Source organism: Triticum dicoccoides, chromosome 1A (genome assembly GCF_002162155.2).
Source record: "Triticum dicoccoides isolate Atlit2015 ecotype Zavitan chromosome 1A, WEW_v2.0, whole genome shotgun sequence".
Lineage (NCBI taxonomy): Eukaryota > Viridiplantae > Streptophyta > Magnoliopsida > Poales > Poaceae > Triticum > Triticum dicoccoides.
In genome coordinates this window covers 589,574,852-589,582,728 of record NC_041380.1, presented here as the reverse complement: position 1 = coordinate 589,582,728, position 7,877 = coordinate 589,574,852, and the positions used below count along the sequence as shown (strand labels likewise).

The following is a 7,877-nucleotide window of genomic DNA, read 5'->3' as shown; positions in this document are numbered from 1 at the left end:
GAGTTGATAACATTCCATCACGCTAAAGATCATTTAGTTTATAACTGGCAACAGCGATGCCAACACCAGTAGCCTTCCCTGTGAACGCCTCCAAAGACGTAACATTTTGTGAAGTGACTCAAGTATCTCGTTAATCGGGAAAACAACAATATTCCTTGCAAGAATTCAAGTTGCGAAATATGTATTACCATGTTTGAATACTCAAGGTATATATGTTACTGACATGGCTAGATAATTACCTAGTTATCTCAACCTTAGCACAAAAATCAATGTAAGCAGTTTTGAAACAATATGTACTAAATCATTAAACCAAGCATATATATTTCATTTTGCAAAATAATAGACTTCAACTACATTTATCAATAAGTGACCCACGGCTTAACCAAGCTTTGTGGTAGTGTTGGAACCTGCATCGCAAACATGTGCATGGTAACAGCTCTCATTCAATGCAGGATATTGCAACAAAATAGAAGCAGATGCAAAGGTGCAGCGACGATAACTATCAGGCATCACGTTCATGTCTAGCCCCGTGTTCGGCCAAAGTCAATGCATTCCTAAGATTCTTCAGACAACTTGCATATGACGCCTTATAATTTTCTAGTCTATATCCCATATATAATCAACTTTACTATATCTCATATGTACCTTCTAACATGTAAGAAATTGTATAGCAAATCACAACCTGGATAAGGAAGTCACCGAGTACCAATAAATTGATAGAAACACGTACATTTTAGTATTTTTAATTTTAAGAAAAGTTATCTAAAAAAGGTACATCTCATGTATAGCAGGCACTACTTCACTGCAAGTCTGCAATATGCTACAAATACACATACTGCGCAATTGGTATTCAATATGAAGAAAATAGGAAATCTTAAAATTGCTCTGTACACGTACGGATTATGATCAACATCAGCTATATAGCTCATTGTATAATGCAGTCTTGTTAAATCTGGAAGTAAGTCATGTGTATGCATTTAAGAGCATAATCTTAAGGGCTTGAATTAAAAAAAGGGGGGCAAAGACAGATTAATTGCCTCTGATCCATAACATATACATAGCAGGTGCCAGCCAAGTCTTGTTGATCCTATCTAATACATGGACCTATGCGCCATTGAATAAGCCTACTGAATTAGCCGACCTCTCAAGCCAAGCTGGCATTACAAGCATGGACATACTGTCATAGTAAAACCACCTTGAAGCATTTCAGCAAAATATGCAACGGTTTGAGAATAAACTGTGTTTGACCTAAAATGGGAGCACCTCTAGGCCAAGATTGAGCGACACAATCTTGTACCACTAAAATGCAGAACACGAAAATAGCTACAAAGTAAACTTGAGCATGCTGCACTTACCAAAAGCTAGTTGTCTATAGAGTCAAAATTGAATGGATGAAGCCTTATCATCAGGGTTGGGGAGTCGCCTTATCATCATGATGGGGGGATCGTCGCGCAAGCAGCAAGCACGACCCCCATGCCACAGCCTGGACGATCATGGTTGGTGATGCGGCGGTCGCGACCAGCGCCACAAGCCCACAACTGACTATTGGCATGGCTCCCTCTCTTGCAGCAGGAGCAGTTTCTCGTGCTCCCCGTCACCTCTCTCAGCTTCATATGACGGCCTCCTCCTCTTCCGCTGACGCATTATATTGTAGGCCGCTGTTTTATGTTTCTGGAAAAAAAACTGGAATTGAACTTTAGTTTTCGCTTCCCAATTGCATAAGTAAATGTACTGGCAAATCCAACAGAATAATAAGGGAGTAAACCATTTGTAGAATAAACTCCAGATCTAACAATATGGGAGATAGCCTTCATGTATGCATGTCATTATTCTCTCACTTGTCTAAATGATGAGAGAGGCGCCAAATATGATGTCTAGGAAATGCGAGCTAGCTACAGGATACAAGTCCAAAATCAAAACCAAGCTAGCTAATTAATGGCCTTTAAAAAACTAATGGTCTTTAACAAACCAAGCTAGTAAATAATTATGCAGTTGGCATGGATCAGTATAAGTTAAATTACAAGTAGCAACACCAATGGAATTACGGATCACCAGAAGCAACCATGCACAAACAAACACAAGAAAGTCCATAATTATGACAAAAACTGAAAGTTAAGGCCAGCCAAGTTCTATACGGAAAGGAGAGTCCAAAAGTTAAGTTTAGCCGTGCTAATTTCAGTATCTACATAGAACAAAGCCTTTAATAAAAAAAATCATAAATGGATTTAAGATGGTGGGAGGATTCTGGATAGTTGGCCTCATCGGAAATAGATGCATTCGGTTGTGCTTGACGCATATAGGATAGTAAGATAGCGAATAAATCACAATTTTATTCAGGTACAAATTATTAGGAATTCGATGCCACGTTAGAATTAACATATTTGCATCTATATTTGTAACATCTACTTGCAGATTGGTCGTCGAGTGGCTCAGGTTGTAGGCTGTAGGCATAGAGGTACAAACATTTTGACATTGAGTAAACAAATAGTCTGCATTTATTCAGAAAGCCATGCATTTGGGCATAACAACTTGAGTTTGGTGGAAAACATACCCGATTTTTTCACAGCTTTGCTCAGTCATCCGGTCACCGTGGTCGGACCTCACAAGGCATAACAATAGTTTCCTTGTGCCAACCCTGCAGCCCATTAGTCAGAAACACATCATGTCTGTTTACCCTCTCCTTCAGCGACATCATCACCGATGTCACACCATCCGTTCCCATTGTTCTTTATCTCCATAGCCACAATGCTAAAAGGAGAAACTTCGATCGAAATGCGACTGTGGAGTGTGGTCGATCGAGACGAGACCAACGGTTGGTCACATGGGCAAGGCAAGGCAAACTGGAATTGGCATAAGATTTCTTCATGCGACCGTGGAGTGGAGTGTGAACATCCTACTCCTGCTCAGGTTGAGTGATGATCCACAAGGGCTAACCTTTGCTCCTTGCGTGATCGAGACACAGACCACAAGAAGGGTCAGTATCTTCCGCCACCCATTTGCTCGAAACGGTCACTCCTGCATAAGTACTCCTACCTGACTGCCGAGGTACTTGACAGACAACAAACTTTCTCTATCCATTCATACTTGTTTGTTTAATTTTTTGTTCCTACGAGAAGCTTCATGATTAAGAATACGTGAGAGGAATGCAACAGTGACAAAGGATGCCCATTTTAGGTGGGCGTGACTGTCAGTGTGAAAACTCTAGTTATGGTGCACTGCCAAGCCAGAACCATGCTTGGAGAAAAGAAGAACCAAACAACACCGATGTTGTGATGAACCAGACTCTTGCCATAGATCAACATCGATGAGCATACAAAATGATTTAAAATTACCTCGCAAATTGCGGATATAGAAGAAAATAAGGCAACATGCGGAATGGAAACTGGCCTCACCATGACACATGTCACTTTCGCGATCCTTTCCAAACATCGGACCCGTTGTCTTGGGCGTGGTCCCGATCAAGCGTTGGTAGCTGAAAATTTGAAAACAGAGCCCGAAGATTCAGATCAATAAAAATTACAGTGTCGCTGCTTACATAGCCTAGCATCCCTGGAATGTGAGAAATAGAAGTCTTCCAACAGAAAACTATGGCATAAAAGGAATATTCCCTAATGTGGCATAAAAGTTAGTGTGTAAATGACAATAGAGTAGACAAACGAAGTTATAGGACTAAGATGAGAAAAACCTCCTACTTGCCCATCCAATATACAATGATCGGTAGACAATGTCGGGCTCATTTTATTACTACAACAACCTTGGCTGTTCCTGTATAACGCAACATAAGCATAGATATTACCTCCATTTTTTACTTCAAATTAATGGAAGGCCCCATAGGATACAATGCTGGTGACGGCAACGGCAAGGAAGCGGCTCTCCTGGGTAGGAAATCAGACGTACAACGATCCGGTTAACTGAATTTTCTGAACCGTTTCTGTCTTAAGCACCTAGCTAGGCTAGGAAATGTAGAGGTAAATCTTCTACCACATTGCCTCACACATCAGGCTCTGTGGTTGTCTGTTCTCTGCTGCCACGAGATTAGACTGGACATTTCAGTCCGCGCATGTCTGCTTGCAGCTTGGCAGAATGCTGGCCATAATTTCCGCTGTCCTGTTTTGACAGACATTTTCAGTCTTTATTCAGACACACACTCAGTGTCCTGTGTTCGATCTCTTTGCATTGCAGCAGTGGAACAACACTCTGCATCATTACCCTCATCCTGAGAGTAATCATACGGCATTCTTTCTGTATGCATAACACCAGCCCAGTTTTACTGAGACTACTGTTTATCCAAGACTTAGACTTTGCCCAACACTTTCGTCGAACTAATGCATGTGTGAGAGTGGAGAGGTAACCACACAGTAAAGCTACACTGCGGCGCAACATTGTTGCCATGTGCTATATTCTTTCATCTGAAATGTGATTTTAAGGCCAATGCATCTTCCTCCTCTCTTTCCTCGAAGGTGGAGTACGTGGATCACCGAGACAGGAAGCAAATATCCTAGACGGTCTTTTTGGTTGATTATGCCTGTTATCAGGGTGCTTGCTATTTTGAATGTGACCTATAACACTGTATCTAGGATATACAGAGACAAGTAGCAATAGCCGTGCTCTGTTTTGCTGGTGCTATCAATCGGTGAAATGCGTATGAACAATCTGGAGCAAATTGTGAGAGACAGTGATGGGTGAAGGCTGCTAAAAGTGAGAATATGACCTGAAAGCACACTCTCATCAAGGTACAGCCAGTCTGCTAAGGTCTTGATTATTATTTTTGTGCCCATGAAAATAAATCCGTGCTTCTCAGCCATTCCCTACAATTGTTAGCAAGTTGTAACTTGTTGCATGAATATATAGTGACAAGAGTGTAGACGAACATGAATCTGAAACTTACTTGTAAATTAAAAGGGCGTCGATAGAATGTACTCCCACGTGAAAATAAGTTGGACGGTTGGTCGCGCATGGATGGCAACCAGGGAGGGGTTGATGCAGGTGACGTCGTTGACTACTCAGCAATAAGATCCTCACCAAGTGGGGAGTTGCCACACCCGTATGATGCAGAGGAACTTGTCGAGTCATAAAGTCCTCCTGCTCATAAAGCATACATCTTTGGTAAAACCAGAACCAATATGATGTCTGACAATTTTATTCCCATAAAGCATTGTAACAAGCAAATGTCAATGAGGTTAAAAAGTTATATAGCTCTATGAAGCATTTTAGCAAACAGATGGCGTGGGTGGGTAAGTTCATGCACTGGTAAAACAAAAAAGTGGGGAAGGGGAAAGGAAGGGGACAACCTGAAAGCTTTGATGGATATGTGAGATTCGTCTCTGCACTCATCGCCTGGCAGTGTTGAGGGTGTTGCAGTGCTGAGGTATGGAGGGGAGGCGATGAGACCATGGCCGGGACAGAGAGACAACTGCAGGTGCGGTCAACAATGGCGAGCCACTGATGGGAGCAGAGGACGCAGCGATGGGGATGGTGAGCACGAGATTTGGCAGTGCATGCCGCGGGGATCTCCTCCTCCTCCTTCCAATTCCATCGCTCGCCCTCTGTTCTTCACCTCTTGAGATCCTCTCTGCCTCCCCTCTTACCGACTCTCATCTGCTATAGCAAGACAGAGGGGCAAGGCGGTTGTAGTGATGTACCCCGGCCGGATCCCGTGCGTCAGAGCACAGCTGTTGAGTTCGCCGACCACAAGACAGTGATCGGAGGATCCGCGGGGACTGGCAGGGAAGACGGCGACCATCGGGGAAGACGATCGGCGGCGACGGCTCCTTTTTTTTGAAAGAAAGGGGTTGCCCCCCTGCCCCAATATTATATACCAAAGCAGAACAAACAACAACCAGTTTTGGACCTAAACTAAAAGATACTACCAAAGGGAGGGACGCGTGATAAAAACAGGAGGAAGGAGAGAGAGGAAGGAGCTGATGGTTGGCCTCGATTTCACTCTTCCTCCCGCTCAGCCACCTCCACAGCTCCTTCCTCTCTCTCTCTCCTTCCTCCTATTTTTATCACGCGACGGCTCCTTCCTCAGTGGAACACGGCGGAGGAAGCGATTCTAGACATTGTGGGGACTTGGTCTTCGGCGGCCACCTCGAGCCCTTCCGTCACGGCCGCGGGACCTCAGATCCGGGAGCCGCTTCCTTGACGAGCATGTGCGCATCGCGGACGTGGAGCTTCGCCGCCTAACCTTGACGATATGCAAGCGGATCCGACAATGGGGAGAAGGGTGGGAGCGGTGGAGGTGGCTGAGCGGGAGGGAGGCAGGGGCGGCGGCGGCGGCGGAGCAAGAGATGGGGGCAGCGCCGCATCGGGAGGAGAGGGGAAGAGAGCGGTCGCACGAGGGGTGGATCGAGAGGAGGGTTTTTTTTTCATGCGAGGGAGGATAGGGCGGTTTTTTGTTTGTGCGAAGGGGTTCGCTAGTCATCGTTGATCGGTTTTTTTACCGCAGATCGGATCGGGCGGAGGACGAAAAAGAACAGAAAAGATGGGACGAAAAATAACCGGCAGAGACTACCAACTGCTCCATTAGAAGTAGAGATGATCGATCCATTAATGTGACAAAATAACTCAAGACACATTCAGGTCGATGAAAAATGTGTCTACTCTCACTTTTTTGGGGGTAATTGAGTGATCTGCCCAACTGCCAACTTAATGGATCGACCTGAATTACTGTGAATTTTTGTGAGATTTGTAGCCTTGCATAGGCCAAGCCCCAGGCGTTCTGACCCATCCCCAGCCCCATGCGTCAGCCCAGGTAGCTTCTCAGCGCAATTAAGCTCCAGCAACGCTATCGCTAGTATTTCTGTTTTTTAGTTTTTTTAGGGTCCTTCGTTCGCACGCTGCGCCGCCTCAGGCGTTTGCTGCTCGACACCGGACGTTTCAACCTTCGACTCGTCGAATCATCTTGCTTTGAAATCTTGGACCATCTCAGGTCATTGGAGCAGGCCCCTCCTCCTGTTTCTGCTCCCATTCTGCTCGTTCTCAACGATGATTTTTTTTGCGAACAATTCTCAACAACTGATTGGATGGGTAAATTACAGAATCTCTTGTTTGTTATATTAACTAATATTTTTCCTAATTCCTTTGTATTAGTCGAAATCAATGATTTGGTGATGGTAAATGAAATTATTTTAGTCAATTTTGTTTCATTTTTATTCATTAATAGGAAAAAAAGGTAGAAATCCAAGTTCAGTGGTATTTGGCATTTATTTGATGTATTTTTTTCACCATTGATATTTGGCATTATAGCTGTTTAGTTTTAGCCCTAGGCTTTGAGAAATCCTGACTCTGCCTTTGCCTAGCCATGCAGATGTCGTTCCGTTCCCCAAGCAACCGGTGTGACATGTAGATCATATGTGAGGCTGTTGGACAATGGGCCGCCAGCACAAGTGAGGGTGACCCTTTTTTTTAGGGAAACCTTAGAGAGCTTTATTCAACAAACGTGCTCGCTGAGCAGTCGGCCAGAAGGCTGCTGATCAGGAATGGGGGAGTAGAGTCTAGCCAGCTCTCAGTCACAGAAAGCGTACAAACACGCTTCGCACATAAATGTGTTGGACCGTTCGCTGATCCCATTACATGTTGAACATTGAACAGTAAAAGAAGTAAAGCTAAAAGCTAGCTCTCCTATTTCATCAAGTATAGGTGCTATCACCGAGCGATCAGTGTAGCGAGAGTTCCAGAGGTTTACTGCCTCTAGACAGTCGGTCTCCATGATCACATGCGTGTATCCGCGAAGTGTTGCAAGTAGTACTCCCTCCTTGAGCGCTAGAGCCTCCGCGATGAGAGGATCTGTCACCCCCGGGATCGGCTTGCACCATGCACCCTTGAAGCCCGATGCCGAACGAGCGATGCCACCCGCCCCTGCGTTGCCATCATCG

The 7,877-nt window shown here is 44.6% G+C and overlaps 1 long non-coding RNA gene across 2 annotated transcripts; it reads right to left on the bottom strand.

Annotated features, from left to right (window-relative positions):
* Positions 1 to 2,573: 2,573 nt before the first annotated feature.
* LOC119346712 lies at positions 2,574 to 5,374 on the bottom strand. Of its 2 annotated transcripts, XR_005167942.1 has the most exons (5): positions 5,292 to 5,374; positions 4,889 to 5,082; positions 4,712 to 4,808; positions 3,393 to 3,472; positions 2,574 to 2,635 (listed from the first exon to the last, which is right to left on the bottom strand). It is a non-coding gene; the product is annotated as an uncharacterized LOC119346712 (long non-coding RNA). The 2 variants fall into 2 exon arrangements; XR_005167913.1 differs by having other exon boundaries at positions 4,889 to 5,331.
* Positions 5,375 to 7,877: the final 2,503 nt, after the last annotated feature.